A 24850-nucleotide genomic window follows, 5' to 3' on the forward strand; every position below is an offset into this window, starting at 1 on the left:
GGGTATATGCATGTGACAGCTTCCTGCTATCGGCTACCTCATAGCTGTCATTGGGGGCCACGGTGTACAGTCCCCGATCAACGTGATCGCTGTTATCCATTGCAAAAAAGTTTAATAAAGTTAAAGTTTAATCTCTCTCACGAATCGGATCTGTGAGAGGAGCTGAAACTAGTCAACTCTGGCTTTCGCGATGTACTGCAATGATCTGGCCTTGCAGGGACCTGCTGCCAGCTTCTGCGCATGTGCGCCAAAGGCAAAATATTGGGGGCACATGTGCAGAAGGCCAGAGAGCCCGGGAAATTTAAAAGGTAGCTGAGAGCTTCCATATTTCCTGGGGACCGCAGAAAGGATAGGTAGTTTAAGCTTTTAGAAACATGATGGGTCACACTAGGAAATGTGAAAGGATCATCCTTAAGGTTATATAGGGCTGAATAAAAATCTCTAAAACTATTTGCTATATCTATTGGATTTGTTAATTTCCCTGTTATTTGCAGAAAGCGGCCATATACTCATTGATATACCTATACAAGAGGCCAGGTATGGACGTCACTTATCCCTTAACATGCAAACAGCCAGACTGCTAAATGGAGGGTCAAGTAATATATGTGGAGGAGACTGGTTAGACAACCACTCACAAACCTTCCTTATATTGAGGGGGGGTGGCTGCTTAGTGCTTATTCCTTCACAAAAGAGTAAATACTGTGCTATTTGGGCCTTATAGGTATGGGATCCGAAATTTAAGATGCTGGGTCTTAAGACAAGATGCTAATAGTTTCCAGATTTGTTGTTTTGTGAGTAGTATTGGGCTTTGATTTATTTTTATTTTTTTTTCATAATTCTGGAGCAATATATTTTCGAGTGCCTGTCTGCATTTAAATATTTCTTCTGCTTGTTGTGTTGTTTGTGTTAATTAATTTTGAGTTTCAAAGAGCTTAATTTTATTGAGTATCTCCTCTACGTGTTTAGTTATTTCTTTTTTTACATAGTGTCCTCATCTTATGAACAAGCCACTTATATATGCTGGCTGAAGTCTTAAGATACTACACAAATGTACACCAGAACACCAAAGGGAAGAACTGCGTACTGAACTCATGGGCAGACTTAACATAAGGATTGAACTGACGACAAAAACAAGCACCAAGCATACCTACACACATAACCAGATGGAATAGCTATAAAAGTAAGAGGTATTGGTTTTTGAATTGCCCAAGACACTTAAGCCCGCGAGCCGCTTAAAGGGTCCTCGTTGTCTTGCGGGTCCCTGCTCACACAAGACAAATACCATGTGAAACCTACCTGCATGTGGGGCGATTATCCCGACAGGGACGACCCCATGGTGGAAACGATCCACAGCAGGACATGGCACAGCATACACCAACACATCAGGGAATTGCCTGCAATATAGAACAGGGCTGTTCATTAACCTTGCTGGCCACCTGCACAGACCCAATGAACACATCACAGTTCACACACAACACAGAAGAAACATGCAAGCAAAATCCTAGGGTGAAGGGAAACCCAGCAGCCTCTAACAAGAGAGCTGGTATATATAAGCAGCAGACCAGGGGGATTGGCTGGCTGGAGAGATCCTCAACCAGCCAGCTTAATTAACCCCCACCTGTGGAGCTGTGCTGCTGGAAACCCATATAGAACAACAGATCCCAGCAGCACAACCTGACAAATGCAATGTGGAAAAAATGTTGTATATAGCTCCAGCATTACTCATAAAAAAAGAATCTTTATTAGAATATATCAATCAAAGATAAAAACTCACATGTGCCAACAGGTACAAATGCGTTTCGACAAAAAATGAAGCTTTAAGCATAACATACAGCCTGTACAAGATGCAAGTAATTTAAAGGCAACAGGATATGACATAACAAAAGCATGACCAGTCCTACTAATGAATCAATAATGAGGAAATGAAGCACATGAAAAACATTAGTATATAAACATAAGATCAGATATAAAATCACAGAAAGGGAAATATTAAACAGACAAAAAAAAATATCACAGAACGTGGCCATATACTTACTGATATAAGAGGCAAGTGTCGCGTCCAACCAAGATGCACTGGATCCGTAACCCACAGATCTCACACAAACGCTGTGTCAAAACAATACAGATAACCAAGGCTGACGACAAGGACAAGTCTGAGCAAAACGTCCATTAAGATCGCAAGCAAAAAAATGGCCTTTAGACTGCAACTTCTCCCACTCCTGTTGTTGCCAACTAATGAACCCAGTTGCATGGGTCCCTCCACATCAGTAGGCATGAAAGATAAAGTAATGGACAGCTCATTTTGCCTTGTTCCAATTTGTCAACCAACTCTGATGGCCAAGGACATTGCATCATCAAGGCTGCAAGGCATTGGATGGACCACCAATACAGCTTTAATATTATTAGCTAAATAACAATAAAACTAGCTCCATAAAGCAAAACTCACAGAAAAGGGAGCCAAAAATGCATCATCTGATAAACTGCACTGAAGGTTTAATTACCATAAACCCTGGCAGTATGCAGAAAGATAGATTGCAATATAAGAAAGCTAAATGTTTAGTGTAGGTTAATGTGCAGCCACTCAAGGTAACCCAAGATGGGGGAGGGGGGACTCCTAACAAACATATGAACTGATACCAAGGATGTCAGCCAAAGATAAGTGCGCCACACCATACAGGAATGTAACCCTACAGGCAAAGCAGTGGATTGTCCTGTATCACCACAGTGCGCCACACTGGCATGAAATTCTGGGCTTGCTCAACATCTATAGCAAACTGCATGAAAAAAACACACTGATAAATGCAGGTGTTAGTCTGCATTTTGGCCAAAACACATAAGCTGTAGGGCCATGGCAAGGTCCCCACGCGTACATCAAAACCTACGTTATCTTACTACTAACTACATTAAAAATCACAGAGGTGAGAGAAAAATCAAGTTTAGGCTTCCTTCCTTGAGCTGCAAAAATCGACTGCTGCTGCTTAATACTAGCAACTTCAATTTCCAGCATCCTCAGCTGATCTGAGAATACTTCATTGGAATTCATACCAGGTTAGTGAAAATATCCCACCAAGTAAATTAGGCTGTTTAATATGTGGCGTCTAAATAGGACGCCTTGAATACGTCACCCACAGATCTCACACCAATGTAAACAGTGTCAAAATGATACAGATAACCAAAATAGAGGAAACACTGTCCCTATATAACTAATACAGGATGGGGCCTGCCTAAATGCAGGTTATCAGTCCTGAAAAGGTCGAACCTGGCCACATACCTCGGCCACTAGTTGACCCTACATGGGACAGGGGAATAGCATAGAGAACCAAATAGAAATGCAAATAAGCTTAGTACTTAGCTCTGAAATTCCACAGGTAGCTAGGGATCCAGGACCAAGTTCTGACTGCTTGTTCAGTCAGAGGGAGACTGAAGATAAAATAGCACTTCAGCTCAGCATCAGGCCAGGCTAAATAGTCCTGATAATTTCCCACAGGTGAGACTAAACATGCCTCATCTCATACCACTCCCACCAGAGTCAGAAGATGGAGAAACCTGTACCGGACTGTCAAAAAGGCAGCAATCCCAGAACCTCCGCAACAGCAGGAATATAAACCACTTATCCCCCAACTTGCAGCCAGCCAGAGATAAGTGGTTCGTATGCCTGACCTCTTGTATCAGTATATCCGTAAGTATATGGCCGCTTCATGTAAGATCAGATCAAACATTAAGAGTAGAGATGAGCGAGCATGCTCATTTAAGGCTGATGCTCGAGCAAGCATCAGTCTTTTTGAGTAACTGATTACTCGTCCAAGCACCATGCGGGGCAGCGGCGGGGGCTCTCTCACTCTCCCCACAGCTATCCCCCCCCCCCCCTGAATGGTGCTCGGACGAGTAATCAGTTACTCGAAAAGACCGATGCTCGCTCGAGCATCAGCCTTAACCCCTTGAGTGGCACGCCCGGAAATTTTCCGGGACGAGCTCCACTGCTCATAGTGACATAGCCCGGAAGATTTCCGGGCTATGTATCACTATGGGAGCTGCAGAGCACAATGCCACAAGCTGTGACAGTGTGCTCTGCCTGCACAGTCCCACAGAGAACAAAGCAAGGGCTTTGAAAAACCAGCAGAAGATAGTGCCGATATGCCGGCAATCTCCTGCTTTGTTTACAGGTTGCCATAGAGACCATCGGCTTGTCAGAAGCAGGCCGATGGTCTCTGTGGCAGGGAGAGCTTGGTGCTTGGCTGTCAGACGACAGCTAGGTACTAGCTCTTACAGCAGAGATCAGAGAAAACCTCCGATCTCTGCTGTGTTAACCCTTTACATGCTGCAGTCTATGTGACTGCAGCATGTAAAGGGCTGTCACTGCAGCATGTAAAGGGCTGTCACCATCGGACCCCCGGAATGTGATCAGGGGTCCTGATGGGTCCCTGTGGAAGTCCCCTAAAGGGACAAAAAATAAATAAAAATAATAAAAAAAAAAAGTTAAAAAATTATAAAAACACTTGTCTCCCTTTACTTGGTAAAAAAATCAAAAATACAATCACACATGTGGTATCCGTGTGCGTCGTAATGACCCAGAGAAGGAAGTTAATAACATTATTTAACCCCTTAATGACATGGCCCCTTTTTTTCTTTTTTCCCCATTTCTTTTTTTCCTCCCTCCTGTTTAAAAAATCACAACTTGTCCCACAAAAAACAAGCCCTTATGTGGCCATGTCAATGAAAAAATGAAAAAGTTATGGCTCTTGAGACGCAACTGCAAAACTAGTTGAAATTCAATGATTAGACCATTTTAAAAAACCTGCCCTGGTGGGCACAACAGGATGGTAGGAAACCCGCCACTCAAGGGGTTAAACGAGCATGCTCGCTCATCTCTAGTTAAGACCATGTGGAAATCTGTTTTTTAACTGCATAATCCAAAAGCCTGTCTTGAAAGCATTATTTTAAACCAATCTCTACCTATTGCTGGGCAGAGCAATCTTTAATTACCAGTGAATTTAAATGAGGGTACATCCCCATGGTGGATTCCAAAAAATGTCTGGATGCTGCAGACAGGGAAAGTCTCAATATAGCTGAGGAATGATTAGAGCGAGATACATTCTCAGTAGTGATGAGCGAGCATACTCGCTAAGGACAATTGCTCGATCGAGCATTGTCCTTAGCAAGTATCTCGCCGCTCGGCAGAGAAGGTTCGGCTGCCGGCGCGGGTGACAGGTGAGTTGCGGCCATGAGCAGGGTGGAGCCGGGGGGGGGAGAGGGAGAGAGAGAGATCTCCCCTCCGTTCCTCCCCGCTCTCCCCCGTCGCTCCCCGCCCACCGACGGCAGCCTAATCTTCGCTCCCGAGCGGGCAGGTACTCACTAAGGGCAATGCTCAATCGAGCAATTGCCCTTAGCGAGTATGCTCGCTCATCTCTAATTCTCAGCAATACATATTTTTAATTTACGTGATGGGCATCCAACATATTGCTCACAGTAACATAAATGACATGAGTAGTGTCACAATTTAATAAATGAATTAATATAAAAGGTCGGGAATGTTGTAGAGGAAGAAAACGTTTTGGTTTGTTTTAGTAAAGAGTACAGACCACATATTGATTGGGTACATCTGAAAACACCTTTAGTTATGAGCCAAATTTTGGGATGTCAAAGTAGTATTGTTGTATAAGCTAGGATCTATCATGTTGCCTATTGTGACAAATTTGATATTTGGCTGGAGAATTTGAGCGAGGGAATCCCTCTGCATAAGAATAGGTTGATTTTTTAAAATATGATTTGTTTAATGTAAAAAAATCCCCACTAAAACTAGTAGAAAAACTAAAGAAACATTAGATCAGGGTGTGACTGATGTTGTCTGAACTGTGTTACACAATTGGATTGGGTCAAATAGTCATATGTGGTTTTTGACGCTGCTATATTTTTGGCCATATTTATGATCCCACTGTGGTTACCACAATGGCGCAACTTGTCAGAGATAACACAAGACTCTTGATTATAATTTTTTTCCTATAAACATGCCCTTTGGCTCTAATAGCCTCTCCTACTGGGGGATTTTTAACCACAAAAGGTGGCAGGGTGGTAGCTCTGTACATTTAATAATAAGGAGTTATCAGTAGAAGCTTCTTATACAATTTAGTATTAATTTTCCTTGATAAAGGGCCTCCAATAAGGAGAGAGAGAACGTTGCTGAAAAGCAAAAGAGAAACCAAAACCATTATTAAGATAAGGAACGAAATCAAAAAACCAAACTGGGGGAATCCTACCAAATAAAGAGAAGTTCATCTAGACATTTCCCATAACAACGGATCTTTTGAAAAAACAGGTAATAGGAGGCATATAGACAAGACTCCTCCCATTGAGATATATAGAGATTAGCAAGGCATAGGGAGAATGATGCGCCCATGGGGGAACCACAAACCTGAAGAAAACGTTTTTTTATCAAACTTAAAAAAAATTGTGAGAAAATAAGAAAGATGTAACATATATACTGTTTTACATCATCTGAATGGTTGCTATAAGAATCCAGTTAATGTCTGAGGGCATTATTGTCTCCATTGTGTAGGATAACTGTATAAAGAGTGGAAACATCTACGGTAATCCAGACCATTATTATTTATCTAAAAGCTGTAACAGGTCGTTGGCATCTGTAATGAACCTGGGAATTGTGGCTACCAATGGTTGCAGTAGATCAACCCATATACCGAGGCATTCAAACAATGAGACATTTATACGGTAGCTATAATTGGGTGTAAAGGAAGAGGAAAGACGGTTTTATGAATTTTGGGTTATACCTGGAATAAAGTGCAGATTGGTGAGTATATACAGTTTTTTGTCTATTATTCCTGAGGACAAACTTTCCTGTAGCATTTTGAATAAAGCAATTTTAATTGTTTCTGTCAGATCAATATTAATAGACCGGTAAGTGGAGGTGTCAGATAACAATATAAACACTTCACATTCATATAAAGCTTTGTCAAGTGTCACAATAGAACCGCCTTTATCTGCAGGGCGGACTGTAATAAAGGGATTGAGAGCAATGTTTTCTAGTGTGTTTCTTTGGTTTAGAATACGGGGCAGTTTGGCTGCAATTGAAACTGCACCAAAAAGTGCATCAGTAAAACCTTATGTGTTTTTGCCAGAGTTCTAGTAAAATGTGGCAAAAACACACACAGTCTTAAAAATGCACTTTTTAACTGCAACTGAACTGACCCGTGTGAATGAAGCCTTAGTGATATAGTATGTAATATCTTGTTTCATCTGGAATTTAAGTGGATAAGTTCTTTTTCCACTTGAATTTGAAAAGAGTCCCTGTCGGAAGTCATTATTTGGTGATGAAAAAAATTTGGATTCTGTATTTTTGATTTGGCTATTGTTGTAGAAAACACATCCACAAGAGAAAAGGGCTCATCTTGTAAACTGATGAGAGCTAGAGGAGTTAATCGTTCATCAAATATCAATTCCAAAAGAATAGATTTTTTGTTCGCTACTGTTCAAAAAATGAACTTGAAGAAATATCTGGAGTAGTATTTTGTATAGTAGGAATATTGGAAAAATGTTTCATCACAGTTAATAGTCGTATAAATTTATTGACATCTTTGATGATAACTGCACAATTCAAAATTGTCGCTGATAAATTGACAAGTGCTAAAACGCTGTTCACATGTAAGGTGACTAGATTCTCCCAGGTTTAAAGTGGGACAGAGGGGTGTGATCAGGGGGCGGGGCTTATCACGACCTATGATTTTACCTCTGTCGCTATTAAAAGTACAGGGCGGGTACAAAAAAAGACAGGGAGCAAATTCTTCAGCATTTCTGCATCCAAAAACAGCCAAAATCTGTACCATTGGTGCAGATTTTGACTGGAAATCAGCCGAGTATCCACAGTTGATTTCATACTATGCTGCGCCCCCCCTCACTTTCTTCAAAGGCTTCCCACTATCAGCACTCCCCGGCTTCCGGTTCCCAGCGGCCCTTAGGGGCCTTACCTGACCAGTATCACCTGACCAGCAAAACAGCACATGATTAGGCCGCTGGGAACCGGACGCCGGGAAGCGCCGACAGCGTGAACCCTTCAGAGGAGGTGAGGAGGAGCGCCACATAGTATGAAATCAGCTGTGGGTACGCAGCTGATTTCCAGTCAAAATCCACACCAATAGTACAGATTTTAAGTGTTTTTGAATGCAGAAATGCTGCAGAATTTGCTCCCTGTCTTTTTTGTACCGGCCATGTACTTTTTATAGCAACAGAGGTAAAATCATATGTTGTGATAAACCTGGTGATTTGCACCTGGTATTGACAACTGGACCCGACCTAGGACCCCAGGTGCCTCACCTGTGGTCCTTAAAGCAAATCCTGGATGGCTCCTTCATACGCTGGTGGCATCCAGTATTAAAGGAGAGAGCTTCAATGATTATGGGGGACTTTTTAGAGAAGAGCGGCTCCCCGAAGCATAAAACAAAAAGAAATCAAAATTACAAAAATCCTGCGCTCTTAGGAAAGCATGTAACAGTTATTCAAGAATAAATGTGGCTCTTCAAAGCAAACAGCGGAGACTTACTTCGGAGGAGGGGGATATGATATACACAGAAGCCCTCTCCTACTAATGTTGTTCCAAATGTAAATAGAGTCCTCCTGCAGTTTAAACAGACATTGGACAATTCAATCAATTATTTATTTTTAGATATAAACAGGTCAATTAACGGCAACACATTTCAGTGCACGGTGACACCTTTATCAAGCCATAGTGACCCCCACAGTGGCCACAGTAGTAATAGTGACCCCCACAGTGGCCCTTGTAGCAATAGTAACCCCCCCACAGTGTCCTCAGTAGTCATAGTGACCCCTCCACAGTTACCTGAGTAGTAATAGTGACCCCACAGTGGCCTCAGGGGTAATACTATTACTACTGGGGCTGATATAGGGAACACTATTACTAGTAGTGTCCCCTATATTACTGCCAGTAGTAATAGTGACCACGACAGTAGACCTAGTAGTTATAGAACCCCCCCTTCCCCGAAAACCCACATACTTACCCTCCTCCTGGTCTTTCGCGTGCCGCTGCTGCCAGCTGAAGTCTGTGTGCCCACAACAGCGCCTCCTCCCCAAGCTCTTCTCCTGGGAAATTAGGAAGATGTCAGTGGAGGAGGGGAGGAAGATCCTGGATGCACACACTTCCGTCAGTGCATGCATCCAGCCGCGGCGCCACAAAGGTATTAGGAGCTGCAGCATCACAGCTGGTAATCGCCTTCTTGGTGACCAGATGTCCCAAAAGTGGGACAAATGTCATGAAAGTCACACAAATGGCTGTCCCACTGTGGTCTCGACGGACAACAGAACACAGGGTCCCAAAGTATGGGCTGTCCCACCTAATTGGGGATGTCTGGTCACCTTATTCACATGGGATCTTTGTGGTTGTATTTCCGCATGTCGTAGTTGTTTTTTTTACTGGAGTTTTTTACCGTCTCTCCATCATCGGTTTCTGGTGGATTTTGGCAGTACGCTCGGTGTTTGCAGAGGAAAGATGAGGAGTCTGGTGAGCCGTATAAGAGCAAACTTTATGTTTATTTGACGCCACAAAATAATTGGAAGAATCATCCATATCTCAAAAATCAGTTTGCACATCAGACATATTTGGATTCTTATGTTTGCGTTAATGAGACAATCAACTGATATTCGAGTGTTTGCTTGTTTGTCGGCGGATTACACTTTTCCATGACAAGGTCCAATGATTGGGCAAACAAATGTTTGTGCCTGATAATTAAGCTGTAAAAAAGCCCTTGAATAAACCACAAAGAAGTTGACTTCTGAGGGGGAAGGGGGGCTCCTTTAACCTTTGGCATCAACAAAACTCTAATGCTGGCTAGAGTCTTGAGACAAACATTTGATGAAATAGCTGTTTTTGACTTTCCTGATTGCCATTCATTTATCAGGTCTACTCTTTCATGCACATGACTGATAACTGACAGACAACCTTTCAAGATTTTAATCTGCTGAGCTGGATTGTTTCACTTGCTGATTAGTCATGACCTGAAGTTAATGGTACAAACAGACAATCAACAGCTGATAAATTTCTTAATGGGGATATTCTTCTTTTGCTCTCCTGCATCTGTTAATCTTTGACTGTGCATGGTTGTAAATGTTTATAGTGGTACAGAAAAAAATAATTCTAGTTTGATGAACAAATGGTTGAAATCTCATACTCAACTAACCATATGAGGCAGGAAATGCACATGATGATGCACTTCACTTTGACAACATGCTCAACTTTCAACTCAAGTAAAGTCTAGATACAGAACCAATTACGTTTTGGATAAAGACCTTTGAAGAACTATTGTTGACTGTGTATATTTCCTGAACTGAGTGGAATAAAATATCTCATGCTTTATTTGATTTAGGATTATCGATTCCATTCATATAGAGCTTTCCACAATGTAGTACAATGGATTACCCATTGTTTAATCTAGTGTTTGCATTTTCGGCTGTGAGCTTAATAAATGTTGTACATGCAGAAATGTAGTTTTTCCAAACAGACTCTATAACATCTACAGGCTTGAACAACTTGATAAACGGCTCCAACAGTTGATAGTCACACTTCACGGGGGAAAAGAGATGAATGCCAATAGATACCTTGGTATCTTATCAGAGCTGGGTATTAACTTACTATCTTCACATTTAATCTGCCTTCTTGGATAATTACTATGTAGTTTCGTGCTTTGTTTGATGATTCTTTTGATCTAAGAGGGAGTGAGTAAGAGAAACTTGGAGAAAACCAGAAGGTTTCAGAACAAATGGCTGGGAAAGTGGAATTTAAATTAACACAGAAAATAACATTTCAAGGAGCTTTTCTATAACACATGGAAGGGAGGAAAATGTGATCACTGGACTGTGTCACCAAAAAGTGTATACATACAGATACATGTACATACATTAACAAATATTAATTCATTCTCATGCATTCACACACATGCACAAAAATATGGCTATATATACTCAGCTACAGACATGCAAACACACACATATATATATATATATATATATATATATATATATATATATACACACATTTATATGCACACAAAAAGACCTAAGGCCTCCTGTCCACTTACACACACGGATTTTACTGCTGAATCCTGCAGTGAAATCTGTGCGTGCCCGCAGTCTTGGAAGGGGAAAATACATTTTCTTTCCCTCTCCGGACGCTGAGGGGCTCTCCTCAGTGGAGGCCGGATCTTCTTTCTTCTGGCCGGCAGATGTGCTTGGCACGCTGGCAGCATGCGCCAGGCACACCTTTTTTTTGTCTTTTAAATCTCCTGCTCTCCTGCGTATACGCGGCACAGCACAAAAACAGCAGTGGCTGTGCTGCGGATACGGACGGCTTCCATAGGCTTCCACAGGAGCCATCCGTGCGGCAGATCCACAGGAAAATGGAGCATGCTGCGGTTTCTTCCTGTGCGTGCGACCTGCACGCTGGGAAGAAATCACATCCGCATGCTTTTAGCTGACTATGAATGCTAATGCATCCCTATGGGCAGCAAGATGCACGGATCTCCTGTGCAGGGGTTATGCGCGGGGTTTTATATATAAAATCCACACATGGACATTGGGCCTAAAACTGTACAAATAAATACATACATACTCAGATACATATACTGTATATACTTATTAGAAACACCCATTAGTACCTTGGACCTACTTTGGCTTTCACAACTGCAGCAATTCGAAGTGGAGTCCACATCCACAGGTACAGTGGGTTTGGAATTCTTCAGACCCTTTCACATTTTTTACATTTTGTTATGTTGTGGCATTGTGCACATTAAAAATAAATTTGAAGTTTCACCCTGTTGTTTTCACCCACAGGAGCCCCTTTCACTGGATGTTTTCCCTTGATCACACCATTCTTGGTATACTCTAATAATGTTTCATGAGAAAATCCCAAAAGGTTGAAAGTTTTTGAAAAACTAGTCCTGACTTATTTGAAGTCGATCAGATTGCTCAGTTTTCCCATTCTAATGTGGATTCACACTGAAACTAATGTGCCAGATGCTATGAACCGTACCGTAGAAAATGATGGTACCACTTTTGGCATCAATTGCTCTCCGGCTTTTCACTACAACACCAGAGGTAAAAAACCCAGACCTCCAGGCATAAAACAATCCTGCCTTAGAAAATTTACCACTCCCCTTTTAATGTGAAGCATGAATTTTAGTGTTAGGGTATATTCACTTGGCCGATGTTCTTGTGTGAGTTCTGTCCAATTCCAAGATGGACAGAACTTGCACGGGAAAAGAACCCATTTATTTGAAAATCACTGGATGTCTATTTTTGGGTGAATCTTGTTAAAGAACCCATTATTTCCTATGGGAGCATTAAAAAAAAGCAATATTACTATTGTATCAACTTTCTAAGATATCATTAGGTGACTCCAAACCAGACCTTCACTTTGTCTCCCATTATCCAGATGCCCATTGTCAAATCTGTAACTTTCTGCTGGAGAGCCTACTGTTCCTCCTCCCATTTCTCTGTACTATCAACAATTTAATGTTCCCTTTAAAACAACGTCTAATAGCAACCAACCCACCAACCCACTCAACACCTGGCTCCATCTGTTTCCTGGTTTCAGAAGCTGCCCTTCTCTGTTCTCAGGGCTATGTTTGGCAGCAGGCCTCTGCTGTCCTTGGCACTAACACTCTGTGATTAGGCATGCACATTCTGACCAGAGTTATTGGGCGAATTCACAGGAAATGTGTAGGTACTGGACAATGTGTTGTTTTGCTTGTATAATCTGGCTCAGGACACCACAGTGATGCCAGAGAAGTACTGTCCTTTAATATGACATTTACAAAGGTGTAAGTTCTGTTGGATTCTTGACCTATTTCTGATTATGTTAATCTCCTTAACTTGCCACTGATTTCTGCCTGCCTGATACTGAGAATGTAGACACACTGCCCTGATCCACGCCCATCTATTATTTTTGACTGAAAGAAATACATAGTAACATAGTATGTTAGGCTTATTGAAGACAATGTCCATCTAGTTTAGTCTGTTTCAACCCCCCCCCCTCTTGTTGGTCCAGAGGAAGGCAGAAAAAAAAGATCCAATTTAGCTCGTTTGGGGGAAAAACATTCCTTCCTGACTTCATAATGGCGGTCAGAATAATCCTAGATCAACATTTAAGATCAACCACCCCGCTGGTCACCTAAAGTCTATATCCTGTAATATCATAGCGCTCTAGAAAGACATCTAGTCCTCTTAAACTCCTCTATGGATTTGCCATCACCACATCCTCAGGCAGAGCGTTGCACAGTCTCACTGCTCTTACAGTAAAGAACCCCCCTCTGTGTTGGTGATAAAACCTGCTTTCCTCTAGATGTAGAGGATGCCCCCTTGTTACTGTCACAGTCCTGGGTATAAACAGATCATGGGAGAGATCCTTGCATTGTCCCCTAATGTATTTATACATAGTTATTTGATCGCCCCTTAATCGTCTTTTTTCCAGGGTAAATAATCCCAATTTTGATAGCTGCTCTGGGTATTCCAGTCCTCCCATTCCATTTATTAATTTAGTTGCCCTTCTTTGAACCCCCTCAAGCACTGCAACATCTTTCCTAAGCACTGGTGTTCAGAACTGTACACATCTTTTAAAATTTTACCCTGTCTGACTATGATTCAGTTACATCTGACCCAGACGTATTGGTTGTGTCCTAAAAGGTCAAATAAATACACAATCAAGAGCAATACAGAAAGCACAAGAATAAGAAGGGGAACACAAAACGAGGAAGACCCTATCTATAAGTGGAGTGCTCACCCTGATAAGGGTGATCTTACATCAGGAACCTGGCGTGACTCTACGTGGTTACAGGGTATAGATGGCATTTAATGTATATTAGGCCACTAGAGTACAGGGAAATAAACGTACAACACCCCAGATATATAAGTAGATCACAAGCAAACATATCTTAACTGAAGCACAGGTCAAATGCAGGAGCCATCAACAAGACCAGAAACACCTTCTGACAAAAAGTATAACCGGCGTCCTTTATGAGGAGTGGCCAGGATAGATATACACAAACAAAAGCTGATTACTTGTTTGGGATGAAAATCTCCCAACCAACCAATCTATACCTACAAAGAAGTGAGTTTGTTAGTGTCTAGTGCCTAAATGAAATGAGCATGTACGGGCATGAGGATCATGTGGGCTGGGGCTGACACCATGATGTTACCCCTAATTCTCATTCATGGCTGGTGAGCCGTGACAGATTCCTCCTCCAGTCCTGAGATTCCTCCAAAAGGAAGAACAAATCATGTGCTTTTTGGTTGTTCTTGCCGTCTTCTTTCCAATGGACCATTGCCTGAAAATAAGCCTTTATATACTTGATCGGTCTCTTCAATGAGAGCCAATACTCCCTGATTCTTTCTCCAGTAAACACAATAACTCCTTCTTGGAATTAAGGTTGAAGAATATGTCTAATGCCTTAAATTCTGCAATTCAGCTTTGCCCTAAAGTCAAGTCCGATAGCAACCCAGGGAGTCAACACCCGAGCTTGTGAAACAACAAAGCTTTACCATCTTAGTAGCCATTTATACAATATTGTATGAGTTCGACTAACTGCTTAGTAGGTGACCACTTTGGGACCTACTAATCTAAAACCACACTGTGGTTAAATTGGTAGTACATCAATACTTCTTGTTCGTTAATTGAAATGATACCACTGGTCACAAAAGGAAGCGAATATACTGGTAGATGCTACTGCTAGTTAGTTAGAGGGCACCATTAGGGTTAATGTGTTACACTAGAAGAGAATCCTCCCCACTGTATGATTAATCAATAACATTAAGCGTGCCATCAGACTGATCACTGCATTTTTAACTATTTTGTGATGTGGAAATAAAATAATGGCGAGTTCCTTTATATAAAAGCTTGTAAACCATTTACTGACCATGCTGTAAGCAGTAAATAAGTGAAATGACCCTGCTAGTTTTAAGGGCAGCTAACAGCCTTCCGGTGTTATATAAATGTAATGGTTAATTAATTACACCATTATGAGGTCAGGTTCACATCAGAACAGAACTTTGTTTTTCCATCTGGTCGATTTTCTTGACTAGTACAAGTCATTATTTTAGACATAGCATTGGAAAATGCTGAATGTGATTATACAGTGTACGGGAAATCAATAACTCGGATAGTATGACAGTTTTACTTAAGACGTAAACTGGAATATTGAAAGCACTCATGCATCATTTATCAGTATTAATTAATTTCCATGCTGCCTCCAAATCATCTTGGTTAACTTTTCAGTGATTACCTTCAATGTGTGTAGTATATGGTTAATGTAAGGGAGGAATTTATATGTTTTTAGGTAATGTCAGGAAATTAAACTCTTCTAAGCTCATGGTTTATGATTCTCATGTAACCCAATTGTGCTTAAAAGCATTATACAACTGGTTGATGAAAGAACCTAGAAGTCCAATCTAGTTTATTCTCTCTTTGCGTGTATCACCCATATAGTGAATTGTACTCTTGTAGACTATTATAATACTGTACAGCTGACTTCACATTTATGGCAAATCTACGAGGTACGTAAAATGCCTATAGTGCCTAAGGTCTTATTTACACAGCCGAGCGTGAGTCGAACCCAAGATTGGGCGACTTGCATTCCACAGAATACGTGACCGTGCAGAATACCGCACATCTGCATGTTCTTTTCTTGTGCAAGGTACTAAAATAGGACATGCTGCAATTCTTCTGTCTTGTTACTCATCGCTGCAGGAGAAAAATTGTGCATGTAAATAGACCCATTGCAAACAATGGGGTCTGTTTTAGTGCAAATTTTCTATGTTTGAGGCCTCATTCACGTGAGCGTTTTATCGCAGCTACTTCGCCGTGATAAAATGTTGACGGAAAATCATCGCTACCACGTGAAGCATTGGATTCCAATGCGTTCATTCACATGGGCGATTTTTCTCCGCGTGAAAAAAATCACGCTGTAAAATCGACAAATTGGCGACTGTCTTTGGTTGCCGATTTTTCTTATAGTGTCAAAAGATAGGTCATGATGACCTATGTTTTGATGAGAAACACTGGAGGCTCCCATTGATTCTTATGGGAATGGGGAAAAAAGGGAGGGGAAGAGAGTTTACATGCGTCCGACGCCGGGAAAAGAAGGGAGGGGAAGAGAGTTTACATGCGTCCGACGCCGGGAAAAGAAGACAACTGCCTCTATTTTAGCTATTTAAGCTAAGATAAGCCAATCTGCCGACTGACAGAATTCTGGGCTGCAGTAATTTTTTCACGTGATGCGCTCGTGTGAATGGACAAAAAAACACTAATTAATGTTGGAATTAGATCCCAGCTATTCTTCACTATTGTGATTTTTGCCGCATGCGGCCAGCGTGAAATCACATACGCTCCTGTGAAAGAGGCCTTACAATGCACAAAACAAGCACAAGAATATTGGCTGTTTAAATTTGGCCTGAAAGGTATAAGTTTCCACCACTGCGATCCTCACCTGTCAGGTGAAGTAGGATACTGTGGTCACTGTTCCCCGATTCACACTGGGACTTTTCCCAATAGAAGTGAATGAAGGGGTAGCCATGCCTGTGGGCATCAATTATGTGCTGTGGGTATGTCTAAATTGTTGACGATGGGAATACTACTTGAAATGTTTTATGGACACTCGCGACATTCATGTACATAATGTAGGAAAAATATGTTTATATTGCATTAAATATTGCTGTATAATTTATATATAAAATAATTGTACATAACAATTAAGTCACATTGTAAATGCCTTGTATTGTTTTATACTTACAGCCTTTATTCTTCAGACCTGGAGTTTGCTGACAACTTGTTAACAGAGGCACCCGTAGCCACTTATCTAAGCTCCTATACTATAATGTTCTCAGCTACATTGCACTTTAGAGCTTACTATACAGTTTTGAGGGTTTTAGTCCTTACAGGTTTAATGGATGCTCTTACATGGAATGATTAATGTTTGGATTCTCGTGATTCAGCGATTATCAGTCAGTGTAAAAGCATACACCTCTGAACAACTGCCTGCTTACTGTGAATGGAGGTGGGTGGGCATTCAGTCAGCAATGCTTGTTCCTGTATAAATGCACAGGAACGATTATCGCTGGAACAAGCTGTCAAGTGTCTGTTACCTGACAGATCGTCCTATGTTAAAGCACCTTTAAGCCTGAGTGAACTCTGACCTCCCTCAAGGATGGTGCAGACAATGACACTTAAGGCTCTTTTACACACAACGATTATCGCTCAAAAAAGCCATTTTTTGAGTGATGATCAGCGTGTAAATGTGCACCCATCGTACACTTACCGTGCACTTTTCGTCCATCGCTGACTTCAGATGTGCTTGAAGTCCTCGTCCCCCAGGATTATAGGTGTACCATCAGAGGTCGCTGGGGTCACTCAGGGGGCCCCGTGGCCGCCCTCGATCATACACATATGCATATTCAGTGCATTAAAGGCTGGCCGATCTATCAGTGGCACCGCACCGATCACATGGCAGGCAGAGCGGCGAACCTGAGAGGAAGAAGAGAAGAGCAGGGGGAGGAGGAGAGAGGCAGTCACATGGGCCGGCAGGGCACAGTGATGATGTCATCATGTGCTATCCCTGCCTCCTGCTGAACGGAAGCTTCTGCGTCTGCCTGTGTTGCTGCTACCACATGGAGGACAAGTGGTCCGGGCGCCGGTGTATGTGTATGTGTGTGTATCTATCTATCTCTCTCTCTCTATCTATCTCTCTATCTATCTCTCTATCCCTCTCTCTCTCTCTCTCTTTCTCTTTCTCTCTATCTCTGGTATAAGTTATACATCTCCCTGGATTTACTGTATATAATTTCACCCTTTTACACACAATGAATAAATGCATCAAAACCGCATGTAGTTTTAATTGTGTATGCAGTTTCTTAATAACATACGTGGTCTTTAAATATTGCATGCAGGTTTTTTATGTGTTTTTCTTATTTGTGGTTCTAAAGTACAACAAAAACATGAACACACTCTAAGGCCGCTCTCACACATGTGTTCAGAAAACGCAGCTTGAAATCGTGACATTTTTACCAGAATTTCAAGTAGCGTTTTTGAACACAGGTTACAGTGTTCGATGATGCTTCTAAATGCACCTCATCATTGTGATAGGTGATGAGATGTGTTAAAAACCACACAGACGCAAAAATAGAACAGATAGCTTTTGAAAATCGCACGTTAGGAACACCGCGTTGAAGCGCAGATTTGCATAACCCCATTTAAAATCAATGGGAGTGTTGTACTGCAGTTAATACAGCGCTGGGGACACCATGCTAATAGTGGTAAAAAGCGGTGTGTGTGTGTGTGTGTGTGAGAGTGGCCTGCGGGGCTACAAACAAATTTTCAAGTAGTGCAGAAAATGCGTCAAGTTTGGAAAGATTACGCCAAAAGGCTAGATCATGTATGTAGCACGATCTATGCATAGGTACTGGGGAGTGTAGGGTGGAGGCCCAGGGGGGAAAGGGGGCACTGAGCTGAACTTTTGCACCCGGGCCCCTGAGCCTTTAGGTACGCCCTTGCTCAGGACAATAAGATAGGACGGACCACACGCTGTGTTCTCAGTGGACAGCGCTGATAATAGCTGATAACATTCTTTAACAGCTGTTAACAGCCGCTGTCCCACTGGAGAACAATAGTGATGTATTTAGAGAACAGACCCCCCTGTTCTCTAAATACATGCAATGAAGCACTAAAGGGCTGATTTAGCCCATTATTACCTATGCAAAATGATCACTCAAAACTGTCAGTTTCTGACGAATTTTGAGCAATCATCTGTGTGTGTAAATGCACCTTTACACATCAGAGTTCACAATGCAAAATCAAGAATATATATGTTTACTCACTATGGGGCAACAGGCATGGCAGTTACAGTCTCTCAACAAAGCAACAGGTTTGGTGGTTACGGGTCATTACAAAGGCAATAACTTGGTGATTTGAAGCAAGACTTTACCAACCAGCAGGTGCTGGTAATGACAGCAGTAACTCTGTACTGCATAGTCCCTTCCTCGGCCCCAGCTATGGTTTCGAATTCATGAATTCATGGTTCATGAATTTATGAATGGGTGAGTGCTGCCTCTGATTGGTTGAGTGCAGGGTCCAATCAGAGGCAGCTCTCAGCTGTCATTCAATAGCTGAGAGCTGCCTCTGATTGGTCACAGTGCTCAGCCAATCAGAGGCAGCCCATTCAGCAGGCGGGGATTTTGAATCCCCGCCTGCTGAATACTACTGAGAGCAGTGCAGGGAGAAGAGCCGGCTAGACGCGACTGAGCTCCGGCAGCTGCAGAGAGGTGAGTATAGATTTTTTATTTTTACACATTTTTAGGATGGTTTTCAGGGAAAGGCTTAAATTTTAAGCCCTTCCCCGAAAATTACTACAGCGCTTGCCGGCAGCCATTGCTTTCAATGGAGTCGGCTGTATTGCCGGCTCCATTGAATTCAATGGGAGAACATCATTCTCCTCTGCCACAGCTGTTACAGCTGTGGTAGAGGATCACGATCTTCAGTATATGTTCTCAAATTGGTCGGCGCTGCTGCTGCCGGCCCCATTGAGCGCAAGGTGAAACCCCTGGATGCGACAGCACAGAACACCGGTTTGCGCAGAACGCAGTTACATGTGTTTTGCGAATCGTTGTGTCCTTTAATTTTCGCCGCAGGCGTTTTTCCGCATGTAAAATTCACACATGTGACCGCTGCTATTGAAAAGCATTGGTTCTATCTAGTGTGAATTTTTTGTCGTGTAGAAATACGTCTGTTACAAACTGCAGTGTGACTGAGCCCTAAAAGGGCAATCCCTAATAGGGGCATTCCTGAACTGTGCTGCATCTCCCACAAGCGCATAATATTTCCATTCTCAAGGGGTCCCACAGCAGGCTTTATGCTTTTACTGTGATTAAATAGAAAAATTAGACCTGCTATTCTATCATCTGTTGGAATAAAAGCCATGAAAATGGAAAATACACAGTCAAAACTTTATCAAAAAATTATTACATGAAGGCATTTTTTTTATCTCATCCATAACTCAATGTTATAATGTAGAATATTTTGCAGGAAGTAAGGATGTATGGATGTTGTAAAAATATGTTCTAATGGCACGTTACTAAGTAAAAATCTTTTATGAATTAAGTGGGTATTATGTCTGTGTCGTATACTTGGAGCTCACATACTACTATGGAAGTTGGCTGCTGGGTTTTCTATTTTATCCTCTTTTTAATGTGAATTGGTAGAAACTATGTGAGAAGATATCATCAGTTGTCAAACTGAAAGACAGCTTTGTAAAAAAGATAACTATGACTGTGACATTTTCCCATGTCAGTGTCACATCCTTTCTCTCAGGGGAAACAGAACGTGAGAGCACAAAGGATATAGGCATCTAGAAGATGTTGGATAAGTCAACGTTATGTGACATTCGTGTTTTTTCTGAGCACTTCATCACTGACATCACTGTCAGCAAACACCAAATGAACATCTATTTCTTCTGCTGAAACCAGACCCAAATACTAAGACCGTAGATTAGATTTGTTTTGTTGTAGTTTCCTTCCCGGTGCCTGTCCAGACCATGGTATTATGTTTTAGTTCCTTCCTTTCATGCCATAGTTGTCTTCTGTGTCACAAAAGCGACAGCACAAATTATGTTAGGCTTAAAAGGCTTTATTGTATTTATTATATAGGCATTTACATCATTATTTCCGATATATTTAATAATATATTTACAGTACTGTGTACATTTTTAGGCAGGTGTGGAAAAAATGCTGCAAAGTAAGAATTCTTCTTATTCAGCAATTAACAAAATGAGAAGTGAATGAACAAAAGAGAAATCTAAATCAAATCAATATTTGGTGTGACAGAACTTTGCCTTAAAAAAAAAATCAATTCTTTTAGATAGACTTGCACACATTTTTTAAGGAGCTTGGCAAGGACGGCAGGGAGGTTTTTACAAAAATCTTGAAGACTTAATCACAGATCTTTGGTGGATGACGGCTTGATCAAATCCTTCTGTGTCTCCATGTAATCCCAGACAGACTTGATAATGTAAAGATCAGGACTCTGAGGGGGCCATATCATAACTTCCAGGACTCCTTGTTCTTCTTTATGCTGAAGATAGTTGTTAATGACATTGGCTTTATGTTTGTTGTTGTCTTGCTACAGAAAAAACTTGCAGCCAGACACCCATTTTTGAAAAAAAAATCTTACTTTTGCAGAATATTTTCAAAAAAGAAGTTAAAAACTTTTGCACAGTCCCATATGTGTGATGGAATCTGATAGAACACTAGTTAGGCAATATTTGTTAGTGCTGTAATGTTACATTTGTGCAGGCCACAGCCTTAGCATCCTATCTGGACATAAATGTATACACCGTAATAAATGTGTACAATACAATATACACTTACTTCACAATAAAGAAACACAAAGTGGGAAATAAAAGGAAACTGACCCTGACCTCTCAGATACAAAAAGAATCTACCTATAATTGGGGTGATCGCCTTGATGAGGGCAACCCCGCATCAGGAACCATGGGTGACCCTGACTTTTTCTAGATAGTGAGAAGGAAAATTTGCAGACAAAATATGACACTAAAATATATACAACCAACTAATACAGGGAACAAGATGTTAAACCCCCCAGATAAATAAATGAATAACAAATAGAGATGAGTGAACCTACTCGGCCACACCACTTTTTTGCCCGAGCGCCGCGATTTTCGAGTACTTCCGTACTTGGGCGAAAATATTCGGGGGGCGCCGTGGGTGAGTGGGGGGGTTGCAGCGGGGAGTGGGGGGTAGAGGGAGAGAGACAGGGCTCCCCCCTGTTCCCCGCTGCTACCCCCCGCTCCGCCACGCCTCCCCCGCCCCCCGGCACCGCCCGAATCTTTTCACCCGAGTAGTGAAGTACTCGAAAATCGCGGTGCTCGATCGAGTAATTACTCGGAACGAGTACATTCGCTCATCTCTAATAACAAACAGACTCATCTTTAACTGAGACGTAGATCAGGACAAGGAGCTGTGACATGACCAGAAACACCATCACATTGAGTATCTTCAACCAAGTCAGACAGAAGTCAAATAGGAGTCAGGCCAGAGAATAAGTAGTGTCCTTTGTGACAAAGAGCTAAAATAAAAATACACAGGTTAATGCTGATTGGCTGCCTGGGCTGTCTCACTTCTTAGCCAACTAATCTACCCATACACAGAAGGTGAAGCGTCACTGACGGTGTCCAGCACCGAAACGGCAGTGACTTTGCGCCAGCGTGAGGATCCTGTGGGCTGCAGCTGACATTGTGACATTACTCTGTTCCTGATGCTCAGTCACGGCCAGCGACATGTATCTTGAATATGTATATAAAAAGTAGAAGTGATAAAAGTTAGGGGATTTTTAAAAAGCTGTGATTTTCCTTAGAAAAAGAGCAACAGAGCACCACTGTACATTCATTCAAGAAATCATTGGAAGTCACAGACTCTAGCAATGTACATGAGACATGAGAAGATCATTTCTAGCTGGTTTTCCCTTTTTAATAGTTATTCTAGTTATATATAAATTATACACAAATATCAACTATAGGTTTTCTACAGAAATAATGGAAAGTATTTTCTGCTCTCCTGGGAAACACAACTATAGTTTTGATTGCTTAATCCTATAACAGAGTTTAAAGAGCTATGAGACTGTGCTATTAAAGAAGATGTTACAGCCAAGGTAGTAAGCAGCTATAACCTGAGCGAAGCCAGCCGAAGACAAATTAGCCTACTTTACTAGCACTAGTTGTACTTTGTTCTAGTGATCGGAGGAGATTTCAACAATCGAATCCCTGTCAATCAGAAATTGGTGGCATTGTAGCATTGATATTCCACCAGTGTCTAGGCTTAGGCAACCCTTTTAATTGTTTGCATATCTGGAATATATCACTATTAGAGATGAGTGACCATACTCGCTAAGGACAATTACTCGAGCGAGCATTGTCCTTAGCGAGTACCTGCCCGCTCGGAAGAAAAGGTTCGGGTGCTGGCGGGGGCGGGGAGCGGCGGGGAAGAGCAGGGGGGAACGGAGGGGAGATCTCTCTCTCCCTCTCTCCCCCCCGCTTCCCCCTGCTCACTCCTGCAACTCACCTCTCACCGGCAGCCTAATCTTTTCTTCTGAGCGGGCAGGTACTCGCTAAGGACAATGCTCGCTAGAGCAATTGTCCTTAGCGAGTATGCTCGCTCATCTCTAGTCACTATTATAACTGGCACGTTTATTAGGTCCATGACCCAGAGAAAATACCCAATCCAGATCAAAATTTTCATTAACTCATGGCAGTTAGGAAAACCCTTTTGGCTTTTGTTCAGACAATTCTTTGCAAGTTAGCCAGAAAACAATTGAATACTTAAACCAACAAGGTGGAACACAAGAACTCGCACTTGTATGCAGCTGGTTAATGAGCTAAGCAGACAAATAACTCCTCTCAGATTCCATCAGTTCACTTACGGCTAAAGGTTAATTCCACAGTGAATTTTAGAAGCATTTAAAACATTCAGAAGCTATTTGAAGAGATAACACATATTTCAGGTTGCAAAAGAAAATAGAAAGCTGTGGAGCCGATTGTTTGGCCTGGCAGTTTTCTCACACCATGCCTTATTTATCATACTTCTGCGGACGGTAAAGAGCTGAGCGGTTATCATAACCCTCATACTGTCTATCAATATGAAATCTATATATATTGGGTCAGATGTATTGCAAATTGCAGCAGAAAAGTGTCAAATGGGCTTTAGAAGCTTTTGGACATTTTTTGGGTACTGTCCGACACAAGGGTGTTCCTTTGTAGAAAAGGGGCTTAGCCTAAAAGCAACAACATGCATCAAAAATTGCACCAGAAAAAGGTGCAATTTTTGTTGTAAACTAAGTCAACTAATAGGCGGTATAAATTTAGATCAGGTCGTCTTTAAAATTGCAAAATGTATCATTTAGCAGAGCCTCTGTGACACATTGACACATATTAAGACTGTCTAGTCTAAAGGATCTTTCACACGGGCGTTGTTTTCATGCAGAATAGACGCATGAAAAAAAATTGTCTATTAGAACCAATGGTTTCCTATAGAAACGTTCAGCTGAAGGAATTTTAGATGCGCAAAAAACGTGATTACAATACACGCATCTAAGGTCCGTAGTGCGAGAATAGATAGGATCTGACCTATCTTTGGTATGTGATGCGCAGGAGTTTCCATAGACTCCTATGGGAGCTGGATAACACGCAGCTCTCGATCGTGTGAGCGGACAATTTCACAGCTAATTAAAGTTGGGACTTGATAGCTGTAAATCGCCTGTGCACGTTATTTTTCACGCAGGTAGCTACAATTTTTTCACACGCCTATACTGCGTGAAAATGACGCCCTTGTGAAAGAGCCCTAAGGGTGCTTTTACACAGAATGACTATCATTCAAAAAAATTGCTGGATCATTTGTTCATTGTAAATGTGGCCAATAATCAAACGATAAATGATAATTAATTTGCTTATCGTTCATTTCATGCAAGTATGAAAGTCATCATTGGCTCATTTGCTGATTGTTTAGTCGTTTTCGTTTACTTATACAATGAAGGTGAATGACTGAAGAATTCGCAAGTGAACGAATGAACAATTTATCTGCTTGAGCGAACTTTGTCATTGTTCCCTTGTGCAAATGCTTAAAGGGGTTGTCTCGCGCCAAAACATTTTTTTTTTTTTCCATAGGCCCCCCGTTCGGCGCAGGACAAACCCAAGGGATGTGTTAAAAAAAAAAATATATATATTACTTACCCGAATCCCCGCTCTGCGACGACTTCTTTCTTCCTACTTCTTCCTTCACCAAG

This window comes from Eleutherodactylus coqui, chromosome 2 (genome assembly GCF_035609145.1).
Source record: "Eleutherodactylus coqui strain aEleCoq1 chromosome 2, aEleCoq1.hap1, whole genome shotgun sequence".
Taxonomy (NCBI): domain Eukaryota; kingdom Metazoa; phylum Chordata; class Amphibia; order Anura; family Eleutherodactylidae; genus Eleutherodactylus; species Eleutherodactylus coqui.